The sequence below is a fragment of the Amblyraja radiata genome, chromosome 31 (genome assembly GCF_010909765.2).
Source record: "Amblyraja radiata isolate CabotCenter1 chromosome 31, sAmbRad1.1.pri, whole genome shotgun sequence".
NCBI classification, from domain to species: domain Eukaryota; kingdom Metazoa; phylum Chordata; class Chondrichthyes; order Rajiformes; family Rajidae; genus Amblyraja; species Amblyraja radiata.
The window spans coordinates 12,711,520-12,736,889 of record NC_045986.1 but is presented as its reverse complement, the minus strand read 5'-3'; the positions used below and the strand labels follow the sequence as shown (position 1 = coordinate 12,736,889).

General features: G+C 45.6%; 1 protein-coding gene across 8 annotated transcripts in view; it reads right to left on the bottom strand.

The window, feature by feature from the left end:
* Nucleotides 1-25,370, bottom strand: part of samd11 (sterile alpha motif domain containing 11) — a 244,144-nt gene that overhangs the window by 194,271 nt on the left and 24,503 nt on the right. The window lies entirely within an intron of this gene.

Here is a 25,370-nt window from a genome sequence, read left to right as displayed (position 1 = left end):
CAAAGTCCCACGTCACCGTTGCCACGTTCTCATTCACTCCTACCATCAGGAGGAAGGAACAGGAGCCAGAAAGTCATGACCTGAAAGCCAAGAACAGCTTCTTCCTAACAACCATCAGGCTCTTGAGCACTGCACAACACTAACTTCAATCATGAACTTCTAGACTGTCCTTGATTGCACTTAACACCTCTGTTTTTCTGCACTAGCATTGTGATTATTAAATTGTTGATCTTTTAGTTTATTAAATATTATCTGTGTGGTTTGTGTTTACTGGCCTCTTATGCTGGTGCAGTGATAATTTCATGTTTCGTCGTCAGTAGACATGAGAATTAAACACACTTAGTGCTTGCAACACTAAGAGAGAAGATAGACACAAAAAGCTGGAGTAACTCAGCGGGACAGGCAGCATCTCTGGAGAGAAGGAATGGGTGATGTTTCGGTCCAAGTCCCTTCTTCAGAGGACTGCACTGTCAGAGATGCCATTTCTCAGATGAGCTGCTGAAACAAGTCCCAGTTTGCTCTCTCGGTAGGATGTAATAGTACTGCTTGAGACAGCAGGTGAGTGATCACTAGGGTCCAGGTAGTGCTACAACATGCAGCAGGGCTAAGATTTGGCATGGCACAGGTCATAGACCCGCTGCCTCACAACTCCAGTGATCCAGGTTCAATCCTGATCTCCGGTGCTGTAGGTGTGCAGTTTTTACGTTCTCCCTGTAGCCGCATGGGTCTTCTCTGGATGTTCCCCTGGATTTCTCCCACATCCCAGACGTGTGGGTTGGTAGTTTTGTTTTTATCGCCATGTGTAGCGAGGTACAGTGAAAAGCGTTAGTTTGCAAGCTGACCAGTCAAAGAAGAGATTAGACATGATTACAATCAAACCGTCCACAATATATAGAATAACTCTACACTGTAAATGCTGACCAGCGATGCAGGTCCATGCTGACCAGCGATGAAGGTCCATGCTGACCAGCGATGCAGGTCCATGCTGACCAGCGATGAAGGTCCATGCTGACCAGTGATCTTCCGTGCACTAGTTCTATCTTACGTACTGAGAACAATTTACAGAAGCCATTTAACCTACAAACCCATATGTCTTTGGAATGTGGGAGGGAACTAGAGCACCCGGAGAAAACCCACATGGTCACAGGAAGGACGTTCAAACTCCTTAGTCAGGATGGAACCTGGGTCTCTGGTGCTGCTATGCAGCAACTCTACCACTGTGCCGCCCTTGTGGGTAAAACAAAGTGAGATTTAGTGCAAATGGATGCTTAAAAGTCATGACAATGACTATGATTCATAAAAATTGCCGACCACAAAGCACGTATTATCTGTTCACGACTCCATTAGTTGCAATGGGATCTGGTACGTATAAATTAACTTGCATTTCCTACTTCACAGCAGAAGGCCAACACTCAAATATCAATGACTATGAAATGCCTTGGGACATCCTGGCAGGGATGATGCTATATAAATACCAGCCTCTCAGCAGCAACCCTGTGGCGTAACTGTATCCACAGTGGCACCAATGAAATAATCTCCATCTTGTCAATAGATTTTTGTTTTCTGAACAGCCAGTCTTTCTTGTTTCGGGAGGGAGTAACTATGTAATGAAGAAAGAATTTGAATACATTCGGCACCTTTCCCCATGGCCCAAATGTTTTATAGCCAGAGGTTTTTTTACGGGGTAGTCACTGGAAAAGTAACGGCACATGTGGCACATTTAATAAAGCTTTTTTATTTTTAAATTATAAATGTTAAAAGGCAGGGATAGAGTGGATGTGGAGAGGATGTTTCCACTAGTGGGAGAGTCCAGGACCAGAGGGCACAGCCTCAGATTAAAAGATGTACCTTTAGGAAGGAGATGAGGAGGAGTTTCTTTAGTGGTGGTGAATCTGTGCAATTCATTGCCACAGACGGCTGCGGAGGCCAAGTCAATAGATATCTATGGCAGAGATTGATAGATTCTTGATTAGCATGGGTGTTGGGTATTATGGGGAGAGGGCAGGAGAAAGGGGTTGAGAAGGAAAGATAGATAGATCCGGCATGATTGAATGGCGGAGTAGACTTGATGGGCCGAACGGCCTAACTCTGGTCCCAGAACTTATGAGCTTATGAAAAGCAAAGTCCTGCAGACTGGTGCCTCTTTAAATGAAAAAAAATAAACTCCCCATTTGTGCAACTCATCCAAGAAGCACCGGAAAAGCTTGGTGCCAAGTCCGAGTCTCGGCCAACTTTTGTTGATCTAAGACAGGGAGGGAAATGCTGAAACAGAGCCCAGCACGAGGGAGGAACCAGGTGCGGCTCCCAGCTCCGACTGCGGTCCAATGTTCCCTCGTGGAAAACGAATGTCGAGAGAAAGCGGGAATTGAATGTTAAAAATAAATAGCTTGGCTTGAGTTTGAGGGGGTGGGGGGGGGGGGTGGAGAGTGAAGTTTACTGGAACCAGCAGGGGTCATCATCTCATTTGCAATAGTCAGTGCCTTCAGGGGGAAAGGGGGAGGTGGGGATGGTTTTGCAACATGAAATATCTGTTGAGTTAAAGTTCAGGGTGTTGAAATATATGTTCCATCGACGTGCAAAAACAAAACAGGCTGCGTTGGTGTGGGGTGCTCTTGCTGCGGCCAGGCAGAGAGGAGGGGGCGGACGGGAGAGACTCAAGTCATTTCCAAACGACTGCGGGTCTCAAGATATTGGCCGCCCCCTCAACACCCAATGACGCAGACCCTGCCCGGGGGAGGGTGGCCATGGTTTCCGGCAGCACCTCACCACACAGGGGGGAAAAATACCCCCTCGCTGTTTGAAATCTAAAAACGAGAACTATTGTATACACACACACACGCAAACGTGAAGCAACAATGAAACACCAACCCCCGCAATACAGCAGATACAGAATTTCCCTTTTGAAACCAAAGTCATTGTGCAGATCAGAGTGTTGTTTCCAATTTTAACCTGTGTGTGCTAACACCAACCTAACCCCAATGAACCAGTCCTGAAATGTCGTCTGCCCATTTCCCTCCACAGACGCTGCCTGACCCACTGACTTCCTCCGACACTCGGGTGTTTTGTTAAAGATTCCAGCCCGCAGGCTCTTGTGTCACCAATCCAACTTTCTCAATGTTTAAAATCACTGTCAGAGCTTTCTGGCTGAAGTATAATGGTATATTCTTTAAAGGGGAAAGCCTGTTTTCAAATTGATCTTCTAATTGTGCAAAATTAAGTTGCATGCTCAAAACTTCATAAACATACTTTGCTTCAGGATGCATTTTCAAAGGGAAATATTAGATAAAACTAAGAACACTTGTAACTGCAGATGCTGATCTACAAAAAGAGACAAAGTGCTGGAGTAACTTAATGGGTCAGGCAGCTTCTCTTCTCTGGAGAAGATTGATAGGTAGTAATAGGGACGACAGATGGCACAATGGGCTAAGTGTTCGGCTGGTGACCGGAAGGTGGCCGGTTCGAATCCCGCTTGGAGTGCATACTGTCGTTGTGTCCTTGGGCAAGACACTTCACCCACCTTTGCCTGTGTGTGAATGTGTGTGAATGTGTGTGAGTGATTGGTGGTGGCCGGAGGGGCCGTAGGCGCAGATTGGCAGCCACGCTTCCGTCAGTCTGCCCCAGGGCAGCTGTGGCTACAGAAGTAGCTTACCACCACCGAGTGTGACTGAGGAGTGAATGAATAATGCGATGTAAAGCGCCTTGAGTATTAGAAAGGCGCTATATAAATCCCATCAATTATTATTATTATTATTAATATTATTTCAAGGGGAAACAGGATTAAAACATTTTTTTTCAATAAACTGAAGATGGGTCCTGACCTGAAAGGTCACCTATCCATGTCAGGTACATGTCACTTGGATAGGATAGGTTTGGAGGGATATGGATAAAAACGCAGGCAGGTGGGACTAGTGTAGATGGGACACGTTAGTCAGCATGGGCAAGTTGGGCCGAAGGGCCTGTTTCAATGCTCAATTAATCTAGGTTCTTCAGCAATGCTGCCTGACCTGTTAAATTACTCCAGCACTTTGTGCCTTTTTTAAAAAAAATAAACAGCATCTGCAGTTCCCAGTTTCTAGAAATGCTGCCTGACCCTGACCCTGACTCCAGCGTTTTATCTTTTTTTGTAAACCAGCAACTGCAGTTCCTTGTTTCTACACACCTCTAGAAAAGCTGCCTAACCCCGCTGATTTACTCCAGCGCCGTGCCTTTTTCTCATATTTGGGTAAAACTATTTGGTATTGAAAATTGCAGCATTTAAAAAAAATCTGACCTTCAAAAGAGTTCTGGGGTTTTCGTAATGAGAGGGGGGGGGGGGGGCGCGGGGTGAATTGATATTAGTTTCCTGCCCTAGGTGTACGGCAGTCGAGAGAATTATTGCCTTGAGAAGGGAAAAATGAGATTAGCACGCTGGCCCGAGGGGGAGAGAGTGCCGGCTGGATGATTCAGCGGCTGGTGAGAGCGCCGCGGGGCCGCGTAGACGCGGAGACACCGCGAGTGGGAGGACAGGCAGGCGCGGTAGCGGGGCAGTACCGCTCCGCTCCAAGTTTATGAATTAAAAACAGGGGAGGGGGAAGAAAAAAAACGACCTCTCCAAAATGAGCTATGGAGAGAAGGCTATGCTCGTAGAGATAGCATTTAAAATAGCAAATAACTGCAGAAGCTGGCTTATTAGATAAAAGGACTCAAAGTGCTGGAGTAACTCAGCGGGTCAGGCAGCATCTCTGGAGAACATGGATAGGTGGCGGTTCGGGTCGAGACCGTTCTTCGGACACGATTTGGGGGGGGGAGGTCTGAACCGACTTGCTGAGTTTAGTTTAGAGATACAGTGCGAAAAAAATGCCCTTCAGCCCAGAGTCCGCACCGACCAGCGATCCCTGCACGGTAACACAGTCCTACACACACACACTGGCGACAATTTTACATTTTTACCAAGCCAATTAACATACGTCTTTGGAGACCGAAAATCTCGGTGAAAGCCCACACAGGTCACGGGGAGAACGTACAAACTCCGTTTGTTCCAATGGCCTGTGTCCTTTAACAATTAAAATAAATTTGAATTCTGCAGCATCTCTGGAGAACATAGAGAGGTGACTGGACATGGGTCCCGAGACTAAACAAATAGAATCATTTTAATTGGAATGACCACAGGATCAATCATCCAGCAAAGGATTGATTGAGGTCTAACCAGACCGAAATTCAGGATGTGAAATAATTCATCAGAGAAGATAGTCTGAAGAAGGGTCCAGAAACGTCACTTATCCGTGTTCGCCAGAGACGCTGCCTGACCCGCTGTGTTACTCCAGCACTTTGTGTCCATTTGGATAGGTAGATGAATGTGAACAGTTTAGAGAGATATGGACCAAAGGTGGAACTAGTGAATATGGGGCATCTTGGTTGGCATGGACAAGCTGGGCCGAAGGGCCTGTTTCCATGCAGTATGGCTCTACGAGGAAGTTCTCTGGTCCTGATCACTGCACGGGCTCAGATCAGGTTCCCCAGAGAGAGGTTCTCCTTCATGTTAAAGTCCTTCAATGCCACAACACCAGATCACCAGTGAAAGTCCAAGCACGTTTCTGACGCACCACCCTCAGTGGAGACTGATACCACAGTGGTGTTTAAGAGCCGTTTAGATAGGCACATGGATATGGGTAAGGAGGAGGAGAACTTCTTCTGGATCCGAAGAAGGGTCTCGATCCGAAGCGTCACATATTCCTTCTCTCCAGAGATGCTGCCTGTCCCGCTGAGTTGCTCCAGCATTTTGTGTCTGCATGGATATGGGTATTGGATTAAGTGCAGGCAGAGGGGAATAGTTTAATTTGGCATCATGTTTAGAAAGGAATTGCACATGTAAGTTTACACGGAAGATAGACACAAAAAAGATGTAGTCAGGTAGCATCTCTGGAGAAAGGGGTGTGTGATGGTTCGGGTCGAGATCCTTCGCTCTGTAGAAGGGTCTCAACTCGAAATGCCACCTATTTCTTTTCTCCAGAGATGCTGCCTGACCCGCTGAGCTACTCCAGTTGTATGTCCTCCTTAGCATGTGCTCGGTGCAGAGATTGTGGGCCGAAGGGCCTGTTCCTGTGTTGGTCTATACAGGAAGGAACTGCAGATGGTGGTTTAAACCGAAGATAGACACAAAATGCTGGAGTAACTCAGCGGGACAGGCAGCATCTCCGGAGAGAAGGAATGGGTGACGTTTTCCCCATTCCTTCTCTCCGGAGATGCTGCCTGTCCCGCGGAGTTACTCCAGCATTTTGTGTTATATCTTCTGTGTTGCTCTGTGTTCAATCCCCGCACACTGTTAGTAAAACCAGTGTCAGCGTGCCGAGCGAGGGCTATTCGCCCTGTTGTAACCGCCCACTCCAGCCCCGGTGCCTGTTCACGGCGAGCCTTGATCGGCACACATTAATTAGACAGCGGGCCGCCGCCGCCAGCCCCCGGGTCTCCGGCACACTTATTCCACTTCCAAAATGAAACTCCGTTTGTTTTGATCTAAAGAATGGAACCGTTCTGCCCCCGCACACCTACACTCTGTGCGAGCTGACCAAAAAAAAAACTACAGTGTAACTTGCACCAGACTTATTAATTGCATTTTTTTAAATAGTTCCTCCCCACCACAATAAGAAACTAAATAATGTAAGCAGTTGCGGGAGGAGGAGGAGGAGGAGACACGTCAGCACTCTCGAACAAAATATCTCCACTTACCATGGATGGAAATGTCTGTCATACTTTCATTTCTTCCCCCATTAATAAGCCCCCTGTTACTTGGTTTACTGATCAAGCCACGGCGCTGCCCGTTCGCGGTCTCCCCGCCACGACGCTGCAGTAACTTAAAGGGACATTTCCCCTGGAGTTGCTGGGAAGTCAGACCATTGTGTAGTAACGGGAATAACACTTATAAAAGACCACAGACCCCCCCATTTCTCCCTATGTGTAGCGGTTGGTATTCCCTGCAGTGAGTGACCCTCAACACTTAATGGTGGCAGAATGAGAGGATCGCATTCCTGTGGCGATCTACCCCACCTCCTGATATCCAGTCGCCCCTTACAGGCAATCTCCTGGTGTGTGTTCCTGCTCACAGCCAAGTGGTGATGATTAGATGATAGGGTCATGGGTTAGCATGGAAACAGGCCCTTCAGCCCAACTAGGTCCATGCCAGCCCAAGATGTCCCATCAAAGCTACAAACCTTCATAGAACAAGTGTTCCCACTCACATCCAAGTGATGATAATTAGATGATAGGGTCATGCCCGATCTGTCCTCATATAGCCCAAATCGCTCCGAATCTTCCCTATCCATGTGCCTCTCCAAATCTCTTTTAAACATTGTTATTGTTCCTGCCTAAAGCACTTTGGCAGAAACTGGGACAATTGATGCAAGAAACTGAAAGATGTTCACAAAATCAATTACTACTTCCAGGATCATCTTTGGGGCAGTACTGCAAACTCGCGGGTTTGTAGGTCAATTGGCCTCTGTAAATTGCCCGTAGGCAATTTACATTGGCTCTGACCTCCCTACCATCGAGGGGATCTATTGCAGTCGCTGCCTCAAAAAGAGTGCCAGCATCATCAAGGACCCACACCATCCTGGCCACACACTCATCTCTCCATTGCCATCAGGTAGAAGGTACAGGAGCCTGAAATCTGCAACAGCCAGGTTCAGGAACAGCTACTTCCCCACAGCCATCAGACTATTAAACACAACTTCAAACAAACTCTGAACGATAACAGCCTATTGCACTGTATTTGTTTATTTGTGTGTGTATATATATATTCTATGGTATATAGACACACTGATCTGATCAGTATTTATGCGTACAATATTCTGTTGTGTTGCAGCAAGCAAGAATGTCATTGTCCTATGTGGGACACATGACAATAAACTTTCTTGACACTTGACTAGTGTGTAGGGAGTGGATGAGAAAGTGGAATAACATAGAAATAGTGTGAGCGGGTGATCGATAGTCAATGCGGATTCAGTGGGCCGCAGGGCCTGTTTTCACGGTGCATTTTTTGTTTTAGAGATACAACATGAATGTAGAAACCTCTCGGCCCACCGAGTCCGCGCTGACCTGCAATCACCCATACACTAGTTCTATCCTATACAATAGGGACAATTTACAGAAGCCAATTAACCTACAAACCATTGCACCCGTAGAAAACCCACACGGGCGAAAGGAGAATTTGCAAACTCCACACAGACAGCATCCGTAGTCAAGATCGAACCTGGGTCTCTGGCACTGTGTGGCAGCAACTCTACTGTTGCGCCACTCTGCAACCTCTGTATCTTTAAACTAAACCTTCCCTACTGTGGGTTGAGCCTGAGAATAATGTGGTATTGTTAACTGCGAGCCAGCAGGACTGAAGGTTATTGTTGGCTCAAGTCCAAGGAATTGGCAGAATCCAGATTGAGGAAGCTCTGCACTGTAGGAGGTGCCGGCTACTGAACGAGAGAATAAACCAAGGCCTTGTCCACTCGCAAGTGGATGTAGAGGTTTGCAAGCTAGGTCTCCCAGGATGCCAGCGAGTGCACATTCTTCACAACATGGTCAGTAAACCATTATTTGCGCATTAATTATTTTGCATCATTATACTTGAAAACATGAAGCATTTACAGATAACCAGAAAAAAAATTATTAAATGCAAACATGAAAGCTTGCTGTGGCAACTGCTCTGCCCAAACCAGAAGAAACTGCTGAGAATTGTAAACGCAGTCAAGTCCACCTTGCAAAACCAGTCTTCCCTCCCCCTTCCCATCCACACCTCATGGCTGGCACAGTGGCATAGGGATAGAGTTGCTGCCTTACAGCACTAGTGACCTGGGTTCGATGCTGACTACAGGCATTGTCTGTATGGAGTTCGTACGTTCTCCCTGTGATCTGCGTGGGTTTTTTCTGTGATCTCCGGTTTCCTCCCACACTCCAAAGACATACAGGTTTGTAGGATAATAGCCTTCGTATAAATGTAAATTGTTCCCAGTGTGTGTGTAGGATAGTGTTAGTGCGGGGATCACTAGTCGGCATGGACTCGGTGGGCCGAAGGACTTGTTTCCATGCTGTATCTCTAAACTAAACTAAACTTCACGCTGCCTTGGGAAGGCAGCATTCTCCCTTCTCCTATTGCACTGAAGAGCTTGAAACCAGATTCGGGTACAGCTTCTTCCCCTCTGTTATCATACTCTTGAATTGACTTCTCATATGCTAAGGTTGTATACACGATCTTCCAATCTACCTCGCTGCGCCCCTGGCACTTTTTTTTATTTTAAACCTTCACTTTCTCTGTCGCTGTAATACCATACTCAGCATTCAGTTTTTATTTACTCTTTTGCATTGCCTGTTGTGGCCATGTATGGTATGATCTACCAGGACAGCACACAAAACAAATATGTTCACTATATACAGGCATGACAGTAATAAACCAATACCAATATCAAAATCAAGTCTTTCCTTTTCAATGGAACACAAGAGGTTATTTATGGAAACAAGTGGAAGTTATTTTTAAGAAGGAACTGCAGATGCAGGAAAATTGAAGGTAGACAAAAGTGCTGGAGACCCTTTGGATTTCGGCCTGAAACGTCGCCTATTTCCTTCGCTCCATAGATGCTGCTGCACCCGCTGAGTTTCTCCAGCACTTTTGTCTACCTTGGAAGTTATTTTTCTTCCCCATTGTCATGTTATATAATGAGCTCACAAGCAAAGACCATTGAGTTACCAATCAGGATGCATGAATGGATCTTTAATTCTGACTCCTTATGGAAGGCTGACTCTCTGCTGAAAGTGCGTGAGAGAGTCCGGAATGAAGGCGAGGAGCCAGGCAAATTCCGTAAAGGCTTTAATGAGCACAGCACACTACTCTCCGCTTCAGTGAGAGACTGAAGACTGGTCTCGCGCCAAAAATCCCTGCTCTTATCTTCACGGCTGGGAGCCGCCCCCCGGACCTGTCCGTGAAGTGGCGAGGGGGATGAACCAGGGAGTGGCCTACTCCCCAGGAACCGCCACAACCTCAAATATACACGTGAAAGTGAAGCCACAGCTAAGGGATTGCCAAACTGTGGGGCAACCAGTCTATATATATATATACCAGTGTATATATTTATATAATGGTATATGGACACACTGATCTCTTCTGTAGTCATGCCTACTATGTTCTGTTGTGCTGAAGCAAAGCAAGAATTTAATTGTCCTATCAGGGACACATGACAATAAACTCTCTTGAATCTTGAATCTCTTGAATCTATCTGGTATCCCTTCCTTTAGAAACAAATTATATTCCATGAGGAAAACCACATAGTTCATCGCATAACAGAAGATATAGGACATGGAACAATACAGCACAGGAACAGGCCCTTCATCCCACAAAGTCCATGCCGAACATGATGCCAGGTTAAACTAATCGCCTCTGTCTGCATGTGATCCACATCCGTCCACTCCCTGCATATCCATGTACATATCTAAAAGCCTGTTAAATGCCGCTAGTCTACCGGCCCTCACCACCACCCCTGGCAGCACGTTCCAGGCACCCTGCAAAAAAAACTTGCCCCACACATCTCCTGTCAATGTTGCCCCTCTCATCTTAAACATATGCCCTCCAGTCCTTGACATCTCCACTCTGCTGAGGCTGAAGGAGACAACTGATATAAATATGTACAATTATGAGAGGTAGAGATAGGGTAGATAGAACCTTTTTCTCAAGGAGGAAATGTCAAAGGCTAGAGGGCATTGCTGGAAGGTGAGAGAGGTGAAGTTTAAAGGAGACGTGCGTGGCATAGTATTTTTTTTACACAGTGAGAGATGGAATGCACCTCCAGGGGTGGTGGTGAAAGGGTAATGGGATTGAAGAGAAGCTTAGAGAGCTACGTGGATATGCAGGGAATGGAGGGATATGGATCACATGCAAGGAGAGGCGGTTAGTTTAACTTGGCATCACGTTTGGCAAAGACCATTGTGGCCTGAAGCATCTGTTCCTGTGCTGGCAGCATTGTTCTATTGGGCCAGGCAGCCTCGGGAGTAAACGAATGGGTGACATTTCGGGTTAAGACCCTTGACGAAGGCTGAAAGGCCTCGACCCAAAACGTCACCTATTCCATTATTCTAGAGATGCTGACGGGCCCGTTGAGTTACTCCAGCATTTTGGGTCTATCTTCGGTGTAAATCAGCATCTGCAGTTCATTCTTACACACTGCATTGTGCTATTTTCTACATCAGATATGATCGCGGTGTGAGGTATGCCCCTGTCCCACTTAGGAAACCTCCACGAAAACCTCTGGAGACTTTGCGCCCCACCCAAGGTTTCCGTGCGGTTCCCGGAGGTTGCCGGAGGTAGCAGAAGCAGGTAGGGAGATTGACAAAAACCTCTGGGAACCTCCGGGAACCGCACGGAAACCTTGGGTGGGGCGCTAATTCTCCAGAGGTTTCCGTTCAGGTTTCCTAAGTGGGACAGGGAAATTTAGGGGCTTTTAGATAGGTACATGGATGTGTTTGGATGACATTCAGGCAAAGGGTATTAGTTGAACTTGTTGGGCACGGACATTGTGGGCCATAGAGACCTGTCCCTTGTTGTATTGTTCTATGTTCTATGTGATTATTCTTGTCAGTGGCTGAAGTTAAACAACAGCAATGTGTCACAATCATGCTACCTGATGTGCCAATGTGATCAGAAGGTGCCAGCTTTGATTACTCGGTGCTCGGCACCTGGGATCCATGGAGAGCAATGCTTCTTTGTTAGCATTATCCTGGGAGCATGCAGGTTTCGAGTGAGAATAAGAGAGGACTGAGATCTCTCTGCAATTCAAAACTGGGCAATGTAAAATGAGGCAAATTGGACATGAATTCTGATTGTGCAACAATCTAGCAACAAGTGGGATCTTCAGCAATATATAAAGTGCTCAGCGAGTCAGACAGCATCTATGGAAGGAAATGGACAGATGACGTTTTGGATCGGGACCCTCCTTCAGTCTGATGGGATTAATAGACAATAGACAATAGGTGCAGGAGTAGGCCATTCGGCTCTTCGAGCCAGCACCGCCATTCAATGTGAGCAAGGCTCATCATCCCCAATCAGTACCCCGTTCCTGCCTTCTAGGCTGGAAGTGAAAAGAAGACCACAGGGTTTCGGGTAGGGAGAGAAGAGGCGTGAAAGGTAAAGTCGGAGGAGGGGATGCGGGTGGAACGAGCACAGGAGGACAGAGAAGTACGAGATACAAGGGAAATGTGAGACTCGGGGGTGTGAGATGAAAGGATGAAGGAGGGGAGAAGGGCGAGCAGGGTGGTGGGAGGCGGAGGGAGAAATGCGTGCGTGCATTGGATTGGGGTGGGATGCACGGGTCAAGAGGCAAGGTAGGACTGCAGAAGAGTCAACTGGGGAAAGCAAATCATTTGTTGACTTATTTTAAGTGTGTAATGTGCAACCTCGAGTGCTGTAGAGATGGTACAATAGGCTCAGTCGTGCAACCAGCACTTGCTTCAGTAATTACCCAAATATGCCATGTACAATAATCCATAACAAAGACAGTCTTCCACCACATTCTAGCATAGAAGAAATAAGTGGACATTAACATCATCTAGTTTCCTCTTTATGTGCTGATCATTGTGTGGGCCATTCTAGTGCAACTGAAGATAATTTCTCATTATAAGCTTATGTTGTGGTAACACAGCTAAAAGGATTTGACTGATATCTACATACCTGCAGGCGTACAGAAGCAATACAATTAAACCACTTTTTTAAAAACGACAGATGAATGAATATCCGGTGTCATAGAAGACAATATCTGTATTGAAAAGATCTTAAATACACGAAGAACCCTTTAAAAGAATCCAAGCAAATGGGCGGGAGGCCACTATGGCGCAGTGGTAGAGTTGCTGCCTTACAGCGCTTGCAGCTTCCGGCTTCGAGACCTGGTTTTGATCCTGATGATGGGAGCTGTCTGCACTGAGTTTGTTCGTTCTCCCCGTGACCGCGTGGGTTGTCTCCCGAGTTCTTCGGTTTCGTCTCACACTCCAAAGATGTACAGGTTTGTAGGTTAATTGGCTTGGTGTATGTGTAAATTGCCACTAGTGTGTGTAGGATAGAGTTAATGTGCAGGGATCGCTGGTCGGTGCGGACTCAGTGGGCCGAAGGGCCTGTTTCTGCTCTGTATCTCTAAACTAAACTAAACGATCAGAGCAACCGATCAACTGCCCTCTTGTTCTAGTGGAGACAGAAGGAACTGCAGATGCTGGAATCTTGAGTAAAACACAAAGTGCTGGAGGAACTTAGCAAAGGTAGACAAAAATGCTGGAGAAACTCAGCAGGTGAGGCAGCATCTTTGGAGCAAAGGAATGGGTGACGTTTTGGGTTGAGACCCTTCTTCAGACCCTACTTTGAAGAAGTTCTCCTCCTCTCTCCGAAGACATAGCTCCTCACGGAGGAACGTAGCATGTCAGGCAGCACCTGTGGAGGAAATGGACAGGTGACTGGTGACGTTTTGGGTCAGGACCCTTCTTCAGACTTTTGCCTGCCCATTACCTCCACAAATGCTGCCTGACCTGCTCAGTTCCTCCGGCAGGCTGTGCTTTAACCTTGTTCGAGTGTTTACACTGATCCTAAGGCACCGCCTGATGAAGGATAGGGAATTTCATCCTGTGCCCTCGTTAGTGTTCCTCAACCAAGATTACTCACGGACGTTTATGACACAATTAGATGATCATTCATCACACTGCTGTTTGTGAGACTTGGATATGCACAATATAGCTGCCACATTTCCTCCAAAGAATGCCTCGGAAGCCATTCACCACCCTTAATGTACACGGAATGTGAAATACTCTACATCAGTCTGAAGAACGGACCAGTCCTGAAACGTCACCTATCCCTGTCCTCCAGAGGTGCTGCCAGGCCCACTTTGTGCTCTGCTCAGGATTCCAGCATCCTTGCGCCTTCATCAATCCCTTCTTTTTATTTATTGCGATGAAGATTAAAAAATTGCTTTGTAAAGATGTGACTGAACCTCTACTCATATCTACCCTGTTGATCACGTCATTGTAAACTCTTCCATCATTCTGCTCTTAATCTGTCGCTTTAATGAAAAATATCCAATATTTCAAACCTTTGATTGTATTTCTATTCCAACCTCCATCCCAGAGAACTGCAACACAGAGATCTGCCTTCCTAATTCCTCAACACCATTCCTGTAGTACGGTGCGTGCAGTACTCCAGAAGATCTCATTAAGGCATTATACAGGCTCATCATTTACCACAGGGTTCCATATTCTGCCCTTCTAATGGCAACACCTCGGATTTCCATCAGCCTCTTGACAGCTTTATCAACCAGAGGTGCTGCTTCCAATGGAGACACAAGAGACTTGCAGATGCTGGAACCTTGAATAAAATACTAACACTTTGAAGATGGGTCCAGACCCGAAATATTATGTCCATTTCCTTGCACAGATGCCGGGATCCTCAAGCAGTGTGATTGAGCTACAAACCCCTACTCACAACTCGCACTGCCCTTGCATAGCACGGATTACCCAGACACGTAGCTTTCCTCACATTATTCCCTTTATCATGTATTTGTATACTGTAGATGGCTCGATTGCAATCATGTATTGAGTTTCTCATGACTGGATAGCACGCAATAAAAGCTTTTCACTGTACCTCAGTACACGTGACAATAAACTAAACTAATTCCACTCTTTGTTTAAATACATCCATCACCTTGCACACACTGGCATTAACTTCCTTATCTCTTCTGCAGCCTTCTCCATGTCAATAGTCATTCACAACTTCCTTTTATATTTTGACTGATTAATTTGATGTTATCACCGATTAAGTTTCATATCACTCCACCAAGCCTCCATCCACATCAGTCATCTTGCAGAGAAGATGCAGCACAGAACCAGGCTGAGGATCTGTGAGGCCAGCAGAGGTTCTCGCTGCCTCATTGGATCCCTGAGGATCTATCAGAGCAGCACATGGTGTAGGGAAAATATGTTGACACCTGCTCCAATTGGTGCCAGTGCCGAAGGAAGCTTCCAAAGGAGGCTCCGGTAGGATCCAGGGTGGCACAGTGGCACAACTGGCAGAGTTGCTGCCTTACAGCGCCAGACACCCAGCTTTGATCCTGAATACGGGCACTGTCTTTACAGAGTTTGCATATTCTCTCTGTGATCGCTTGGGTTTTCTCCTGGTGCTCCGGTTTCCTCCCACATTCCAAAGATGTACAGATTTGGAGGTTAATTGGCTTCTCTAAGTTGTCCCTCGTGTGTAGGATGTAAAACAGGAGTCACATAGAACTTGTGTACTGTTGATCATTAGTGGGTGCGGACTCAGTGGGCCAGAGGGTCTGTTTCCACGCTGTATCTCATAGAAAAAACTAAAACTGAAGCCAATTCGCATTTCATTCCCTGTAAAATTAGGACCATAAAATAAATTCATTGTTTCTACAATAATGCTTTCCGCTGAGTGAATAGCAAGGCAACAATATTTTATTAAATGATTTACACCTAAGTTGATGGGAAATAGTCATGTCGCAACACGTCAGAGATAAAACTGTAATTATCATCCCACTTACTTCAAGATTGTTGAAAATGATTCCTCTGCTATTTTCTCAAACCAAATGTCACAAGAATGCCAATATTTGGGGGGTGAACTTGCTGTTTTTGCACCTGGATTGGAGGTTTAAATCAAATTCAAAACAGACAGGAAGGAAAATTCCTTTCAGTGCGATCTCTACATATCTCCCCACTGTCAACAACGCTGAAGTCAACCACAGTTCAACTTAAAATTCTGGAAATGTGTTCAATTGGAAGTAAAAATGTTCGATAAGGTGCAAAATGTATTATCTTGTGATAAAGTCACAGTCACGGGAGTTTTTTTTTGTCTGCACCAGCTCTTTATTCTGACAACAACCAGTCAAACTGAACAGTGCCCCCATCATAAATAAAACAAAAAATAGTCTATAATTAATATTTTATGGATTCCCAATTTTGACTCTCCAGATATAACGTCATTTTAGTGAAATATAAATATTGCAGCTGTACGTATACCCATTATTATTCTTAGTTAAGATTTTTCATGATGTTAAATTTAAAATGAATTTCATATAAAAATGAGGAATAATTTGCTCATTAAAAACATTTTATAGGCACACCTCATCAAGGTAAAAATGATCGTTTTATTAATATACTTCTGGGCTTGCTATATACAACCATTTCATGACTAATAAACTTTCTTCACTCCTGGGCTGAATCAATTCAGCCATGGCCATCACTGCTGAAATCTCCTCTCTTGCTCCTCCTAGGGGGCATGGTGAAACAATGATTATGTTATTGGGAGGTAACCCAGGGGGTCCAGTCAACCAACTCTTCGGAGTCACAAGATCTATTCCCACCAAAAGCACTTTTTAAAAAATGCAGCTCAATAAATCTCATAGATCGTAGGGAGGATTTAGTCCATTACAGGCACAGAACTGCCCACCGCCAAATGCATCTAGGCGAGGCTCTGCTTCATGAAGGTGGCATCTATCATCCAGGATCCCCACCATCCAGGCCATGCCCTCTTCTCACTGTCACTATGAGGCAAGAGGCACAGAAACCGGAAACTCCACACCACCAGCTTCTGGAACAGGAACTGATACTTTCCGACAACCATCAGGTTCCTGAAGCGACCTGCACAGACCCCATCCTAGCTCGACAAAATAAACCCCACTGGGTCCACATCGTGCTCTACCATGGACTTTTTATCCCCCCAAGTTATGTTTTGCAATAATGTTTTTTTTTTTTTTAATGCACAGTCTTCTTTATTTGTACTGTCTTGCAGAATTCTGTATATAATTTGTACACAGTTTACATTTTTGCCTGTGTAGCTATGATCCTCTGAAAGCACGATTGTCATCGTATCTGAAACTAACCCACTTGATTGTTAGAAAACCCGTCTAGTTTACCAATGCCCTTATCCTAACCCTCCCAGACTGACCGATATGTGACTCAATGCCCTTTGGCAATGTAATTGCCCTTTGATTGCCCTCTGAAATGGCCCAGTAATCCACGCAGTTCTAGGGCAAATTGGAAAGCGCATGAAACTGCGGCCTTAATAGTGACCTCCTGTAAATGAATTTTTTTTAAGTCCAAAATTCCTGCCACACATATCTTTTACAGCTTTGATATCAATATTTATTGAATTGCTCCCTTCCTCTGGAACCTCAAAATCCTGGAACTCCTTCCTAACTTCAGTCTTTCCTTCCGGCGAATGAAATTCAGACTTTTAAACCAACCGCTAACTTCATCTGCTCACTGCTTCCTGGATATGATACCTCTTTAACCCTTTCCAACCCTGGTCGCTTTGGTACAATGGGTCACAGACCGACACATTTTGTAGATCCTGATCATTGCTGTTGACAACAGTAATTGTTTTAACGATAAATGTGCATAAACTCTAATTTTCCTTTGAAAGAATGGGACACAGAATTTCCTGGAATGTACACCCATTCTAGCCGACTAGACCATGTCGATGTTTGAACTGACTCTGCACAGGTCTCCTCCAATTCCACTTTGAACTCCACCTTTCAGCACATTTCCCCAGCTCTCTGTTAAATGCATCCGAGTTACACTTTTGTTTTATGCTACCAGAACAATTAATACCAGTCATACAACTGCGTTACTCTAAGTGAGTTAAATTGACTTAGGTGTACGTTTTTGGCAGATGTCTATCTCAGGGAAACAGTCTGCACATACTACCATTGGAAATCTCTGCCATAACTCCTCGGGTGCAAAACCTTTATCTACACCCTCTTCTCATTCCATTAAACTCTTCCCGTGCCTCCTGTCATAAAAAATCAGCAGTCCATTTTTTTTTTTTTTAAACTGGCCCTCTACTCCAACTCATCCATGCTGACCAAAATGCCCCATCTAAGCTGGTCCCAATTGAACAATGTTTGGTCTGTATTCTTCCAAACCTTTCTGACCCATGTACCTTTCCAAATGTCTTTTAAATGTTGTTATTGTACCCGCTTCAAGTACCTCTGGCAACCCGTTCCATATACCCATCACCTTCTGAATGAGAAAGTTGCCTCTCAGTTTCCCATTAAATCTTTTCCCACTTGCTGCCAGCAATCCAGAAGATGGGAATAAAACCCCCAAGGATGACAAATGTCACTGCTGTGTTGCCAGTGAGCCTCAGATTAGGTTTTGAGTGGACCCAGTACTCATCTCCATGTGTCCACCATGACTAAGAAACACCCTTCTTCATTTTACAGAAATGTTGATATGTACAAAAAAAATTAGCGATTTCCCCATTTTATACAAATGGACAATGTCAGGAAAATTGGCTTACTTGCAAAACCTATCAGTTCAGGATTCACCAGTTATGCCAGAAGGTTATTTAACAACATACAGAAGACTGCAAAAAAGTTGACTCAATGCTCTCTGAATTCAATTATCCGCCATTCACCATTACTAATTCAGATCCTCCAATTCCTTTTGAAACTCCTGATTGACTCAGTTTCTATTAACCTTAAACACAGCTGATTATTGAGTCTGAAGAAGGATTCTGGCCTGAAATGTTAGCTATTCTTTTTTCTCAGAGATGCTGCCTGACCTGCTGAGTTACTCCAGCACTTTGTGTAGATGATCTTTACCACCATTTACATTTAAAAAAAAGATCCTCGTATACCCACCTGGCTTCTGGCCTTGGCTTTGAAGGACACAAAGTGGTGGAGTAAAAACCCAACGCATAGTTATCAGGCAGGAGAACATGGATAGGTGATGTTTCGGGTTGAATTTTTGTCTTTGAACATGTTTCTTGGTTCTCGAAATATCTTTCCTCTCACTGCAGTCTTGTCCAGCTCTCTCAAATCTCAGCTTAATCTTCTCTGCTCCAACAATCCCTGTTTCTCCATTTTAATTTAGCTGCTGAAACCCAATGATGGTGAAGCCTTGAGAGACAATGTAATATTCTCCAGGTGTTCTCCAAATACAAGTATAAGCCCACTTTGTCACATTAAATATTGGGGCAATGGCTATAATCCAAAAGAAAGCATTTCTTCCTTTGCAAATGATCTACATTAATATTCTTTGACTTGTTTGGAAGGATATTCCACTTGAGTTTAGCAATCAATTTAATGACATTGGAGACATTGAATCTGATGTAGTCAAGTAACAGCAGCAAACCTTCCTGCACTCGAGTGATTTGCCAAAACCAAGCCTTGCTTAACTTTCAAACTTTAAGATTGCACCGTCCCAAATGAAATTCCCCAATGATAATTGGGCAGCCACCAAAATGAAAATCAGCACAAGGATGTTAGATTGTTTAATATCGCACACTGATTTATAAAAATAACATTAAAGAAAATATGACAATAAGGCACAATAAGAAATAGTAGTCAGATGCTGGGTCGAGGAAGTATATCTTCAAATGGATCGGGTGGAGATGGGGAGAGGCTCAGGGAGGGAATGCCATTCAACGTCTATTGATGCTTATCCAGTGACATAGATTCGCCTCTTTCATCTCAAATAAAGTTTAACATTCCACTTTTATAACTGGACACCCCAATTATGGCTTTCCCATTACAGTGCATTCCTCTCTTATGGTTTTTAAAAGACAAGGAACTGCAGACGCTGGACTCTTCAGCAAAACACTAAGTGCTGGAGTACCTCAGCTGGTCCGGCAGCATCGGTGGGTGGAGTGGACAAGAAGGGTTTAGTCTATTATGGTCCAAATGCAGGCGAATATTCCAGATCAATGGGCAAGGTGGACCTAAGGGCCGGTTTCTGTGTTGTACAGTTCTGTGACTCTCTCCTGTCATTCTTATTCAGTGGTGTTTGAAATGAGAACTAATTTATAAAGCAGTTGTCATAAACTCAGGGAGTTTCAAAGGCCATTGTAGACTAATGAATATTTGGGAAGTTGTAATATAGGCAGCACGGTGGCAGAGTTGGTAGAGCTGCTGCAAACAGCACTAGAAACCCTAGTGAGATCCTGACCTGGGGTGCTGCCTGTGTGGAGTTTGCATGTTCTCATGGGTTTTTTTCCCACATCCCAGAGACTTGTGGGTTTGGAGGATAATTGGCCTCTGTAAACTGCCCTTAGTGTGTGGGAAGTGGATGTGAAAGTGGGATAACATGGAACTAGTGTGAATGGGTGATCGATTGTCTGCATGGACTCGGTGGGCCGAATGGCCTGTTTCCATGCTGTACCTTTCAATCAATGGGGAAGGTTAGCCAGTGCATGAGAAGCTTGCATAAACAGCAATTAAATTGTGATTAGATCATCTACCGTATTTAATGATTTGGAGAAGAGAGATGAATTTTGTCCAAATATAAATCTGTGCCAGACTGGGGGAGTACTTAAGTTGCATACTTTTTACAAAAGATCTAGTTTAGGCTTGTCAATTAAAGCATCGCAGATGTCAATTCCTCCCTGTATTGCAGCAATAATTTTTCCCGTTTTATTTGTACAGCTAACGAATTTTGGCTTCTATCCAAAAAAAACTAGTCATTGTTATTATTGTTCGGCCGCCGCCTGCCTGTTAATGCACAGGGTCAAAATGTGCCTGGATTTATCGACAGGTAACAGACGGTCCCGGGGAACCAGCGATTAACTGATTACAGCACAGTGGTGCTGCTGGTAGAGCTGCACAGAGACCCCGGGTTCGATCCTGACCTCGGCTGCTGTCTGTGTGGCATGTGCACGTCCTCCCTGTGACCGTGTGGGTTCCCTCTGGGTGCTCCAGTTTCCTCCCACAACACAAAAGAGTGAAGAAGGGTCTCGACCCCAAAACGTTACCTAATTATTTCCCAAAAGACGTGCAGATTTGTAGGTCAATTTGCCCTCTTGGGGGTTAATCGGGGAGGAGGAGAGAGGAGGGGAGGCAGGGGAGCAGAGGGGGGAGATAGGGGAGAGGGATTGGGGATAGGGGATGGGGAGAGAGGGATAAGAGAGGGGAATGGGATGAGAGGGGAATGGGGGGCAGAGGAGTGGGGGGGGAGATAGAGAGGGAGGGGGAGGGATGGGGAGGAGTGGGGGGTGGGCAAACCCGGGGTAACATGGAACTTGTGGGAACGGTTCGGGGAGCTCGGTGGCCCGAATCTCTGTCTTTAATACGATTCCATGCTGTATCTTTCAAATATACCTCAGGGAGGGAAAGTAAACCAGGAAGAGTGGACGAGCTGACCACACACACCCCCACCCACCCACGCGTGGCTGTAATCAATGGGAGATAAACACATTACTCAAGAGGGAGACACGTTTTAATTAGATGCCGCGCGTCTACCAGACGCTGGGTTAAAGATGGAGTGGCAAATCTCTCATCCTTGTCAATTTTACAATTTAAATCTCGGCCAACCAAAGATCAGTCCCCGCTTGTTTCTTCCTCTAACGCGCCCATTGACAGAAAATCGCTGGGCAGCGCCAAGAGGATAATGCAGTTTAAAGCATTCGAGCTCATAAAAGTAATATTGACTGCAGTGCCAGATTATAAATGTATCTCCGTTTATCTTTCCCAAATGCTAAGTCACCCGAGGCTTCGGGGGAGGCGGAGGCTGGGAATCAGCGACTGGGAAAGGGTTAAACGCATCGAGTTGGCAATGCGCGCTGAGCCTTGCTTGCTGCAATCGTTATCTGGCATTGAGCGCTCTCGCCGATCGTTGCAGCAAGCGACGCGGGGAAGGCAGGGATGTGTTTGTTTAAAAGGGTACAACCTTGAGAATACACAAAGGAAGAACAACACAAGCCAGTCTGTGAAGTGGAAGAGAGTGGCTGGCCCCGAGGAGCCGGGGGAGATTGAACGAGAAGATAAGGATACATACACATTTAAAAAAAAGCTGGGGTGACTCAGCGGGACAGGCAGCATCTGTGGAGAGAAGGCATGGGAGACCCTAGGGTCTCCCATGCCTTCTCTCCACAGATGCTGCCTGTCCCGCTGAGTTACCCCAGCTTTTTGTGTCTACGATTCAAGCCAGCATCTGCAGTTCCTTCCTACACAGATTAAACGAGAAGCTGGGAGCAGCCTCCCACTACCTTTTACATCGGGTCTGTTGACCAAAAAAAATGCCAAGTGCCCCCGAGAAAAAAAGGGGGGGGGGGGGAAGAGATGGTCGATGCTTTCTCGCCGAGGGAAGGAGAGAGACGCGGCGCTACCTGACACTTAGCGCCGCTATTCATTAGTTTAGCTCCCGCAGTGTAAACACTCTCGCCAGCCCGAGGCGTCAGTTAACCCTGGCGAGGGCAAGGGTTAGTCCAAGGACAGTGTTATTGATTGTAGCTGGGGCCTCCCGAGCCGAGCCAGCCCCCGTCTCTGATGCAGAGGGGATTGCAGGCTCGAGTTCCACATCCACAGATCCGCTGATCACAATTTTAACTTCCCTTCCCTTCACCATGTGCAAAAAAAACCCCCCAAGACAAGAAAAATAAAAAGCGCTGGCTGGGGGAGCTCGGCGGATCAGGCATCATCTGTGTAGCGAATGGACCCGCTGAGTTCCTCCAGCATTAGGGTGGTTTTTTTTTTTGCTCAAGATTCCAGCATCTTTTTGATGTATATTTACAGATGTATAAATTCACGAGGGGGAAGAGATAGTGTGAAAGCATAGTCTTTTCCCCAGGGTTAGGGTCATCAAGAACCGGAGGACACAGGGTTTAAGGTTACAGGGCAAAGATTTAATTGGAAACTGAGGGGGCAACTTTTTTTTCCCCACTCAGAGGATGGAACAAGCTGCCAGAGAAGGTGGTCGAGGCAGAATTAAAAATACACGAGCAGGTACATGGATGGGAAAGATTTATAGAGATATTGGGCGAACGTGGGGACATAGGCCTAGCTAAGATGGGGCTTTTTGGTCGACAAGGAGAAGTTGGGCCGCAGCGCCTGCTTCGTGTCTGTATAACTCTATATGTAGTTCCTTGTGCACCCCCCCCACATCCATACCAGCCTTTCTCTCCTGGGCTTCATTGCCAGAATGCATGCAATATATGCATGCATATTTCATTTGGGTAGCCCCCAACCCAATGGTATGAGCATTGAATTCTTCAAGTCAAGTCAAGAGAGTTTATTGTCATATGTCCCTGACAGGACAATGAACTTCTTGCTTTGCTACAGAACAGAACATAGTAGGCAGTTTCTACTGTGTTCAATTTGATGTGAACTCCCTCCTCTCCCCACTCTTCTCTGTGTGTACCCCTATCCTCACCCTGGTGCAGACCCACTTCTATCATCTTCCACCTTCTCAGTTACCCTATTCCTTTCACCTCCTTCGTACACTCATCTTCCATCCAGTCCCTTGTTCTCCTGAAGTCTGAAGAAGGGTTTCGGCCCGAAGCGTCGCCTATTTCCTTCGCTCCATAGATGCTGCTGCACCCGCTGAGTTCCTCCAGCAATTTTGTGTACCCTTGTTCTCCTCTTATCTTCACTCCTTCCCTCTCTCCGGCTTTACATTTGACCACTTCTCTCCTTATCTGACACCCTTTGTACTCCTTTTCACCTCATTTACTCTGCCCATCTTCATCCCCCTCCCCCTCGCCCCACCAGTTTCCACTTGTCATTCGCCAGGCTTTGTCCCGTCCCCACTTCTCTTTGTCAGCCCCCCCCCCCCCTCCTCCTCCTCCCCCCCACCCCACCTCCTCCTCCCCCCCACCATTACTTTCATCAGTCTGAAGATGGGTCTCGACCCGAAACATTGTCGGTCCATTCCCTCCACAGCACAGGATATACCATGCATTGCCAGCCGTTCAGCCCATCGAGTCGGGATTAGAGGAGGGCACAACTATAAGGAGGCAAGACAATCTGGGATTGTTTTCTCTGGAGCGTCAAAGGTTGAGGGGAGATCTGATGGAAGTATAAAATCATGAGACACAGATAGGGTAGACAATCAGAACTTTTTCCCCCCAGGGTGGAAATGGCAAAGACTAAAGGGCATAGCCTCTGACCTTAAACTATGGTCACAGATGAAAAATTCAAAGGATTGTGCAGGGCATTTTATACGTAGGTGAGTGCCTACGTTGCCAGAGGCTTTTAGATAGGCACATGGATATGCAGGGTATGGAGGGACATGCATCACAAGCAGGCAGAGGAGATTAGTTTAATTCGGTGTCATGTTTAGCATGTATATTGTTCCTGCGCTGTATTGGTCCACGTTCTCTAGTTGTGCCTTTTCCAAAAATGGGGACAATATTCCAGCATCGAAAACATTTGCTGATTTTCAAGGCTTCTATTGTGTCACCTCTCAGTTTCCTTTCTGAAGAGTAGAAGGACCAAAGATAGACAAAATGCTGGAGTAATTCAGCGAGACAGGCAACATCTCTGGATAGAAGGAATGGGAGATGTTTCAGGTCGTGGCCCTTCTTCAGACCCAGTCTGATCATCCTCGCCTGATAATGCACAACCTTGCCTTTACAATCCAACCCCTGTAAATCTTCTCTGCACCTTCTCCAGTCCACTCACTGTGCTTTACTGGGACATCCATTAAGTCTTTTCTCAAGGGAAAAGGGACCCCGTCTGAGGAGGTGCTGTAGCACAATGAGAGGCAAAATCTAAGCCTGAGGCAAGAGAGTTCTTCCCAACGTCCCGGCCAATATTTAGTTAATCAGGCTTTACCTTACACTAAACGTTATTCCCTTTATCACGTGTCTGTAGACTGTGGATGGCTCGATTGTAATCATGTATAGTCCTTCCGCTGACTGGTTAGCATGTAACAAAAGCTTTTCTCTATACCTCGGTGCATGTGACAACTAAAAATAAAAAATCGCTGGATGAGGTTTATTTCATCATCATCGCTTTGCTGTATGTTGGATCTTGCTGAGCGCATAGAGATGGGAGGCCTCCTTTCTGAAACAAATGGCTCCATTCCCTATACCCCTCATTGCCTGTGAAGTTCCTTCAACTTTAGAAGGATGCGAAAGACGTTATGAGGATGCAATTCATTCCTTGCATTCCAGTCCTTCCATTGTCAATCACGACATTTCCATTTGTGCTCGATAACTTTTCTCCCCATTGATTTACTGTCTTCATTTACCATCAAAGCCTGCGATGCTGCAGAATGCTATTTGGCCCATTAGGTCCATACTTGCTCAGGCAACTCATTATCATCTATCCCACAGCCAACAATGGACCTTTGTGGGCTCCACATTTCCCTGATTATCGTAGCTTTCTGCATATCGTCCATTCATTTGTCCTAACTTCCGTCTATATCTCATGCTAAAAACTTTTTTTCACAAGGTACAGGGATGAAGGGGCTGGTTGACAAACAGGGGTTATTGTTTATTTATTACTTTATTTATTATTTATTTATGTTTTTTGGTTACTTCATACATATTACTTGTAAGTGTATATCAGTTGTATGTATATATATGTCTGTATGCATCTCTAAAAATTGTCTGGGGTATTATTATTATTAATTAATTATTAAATATGGAA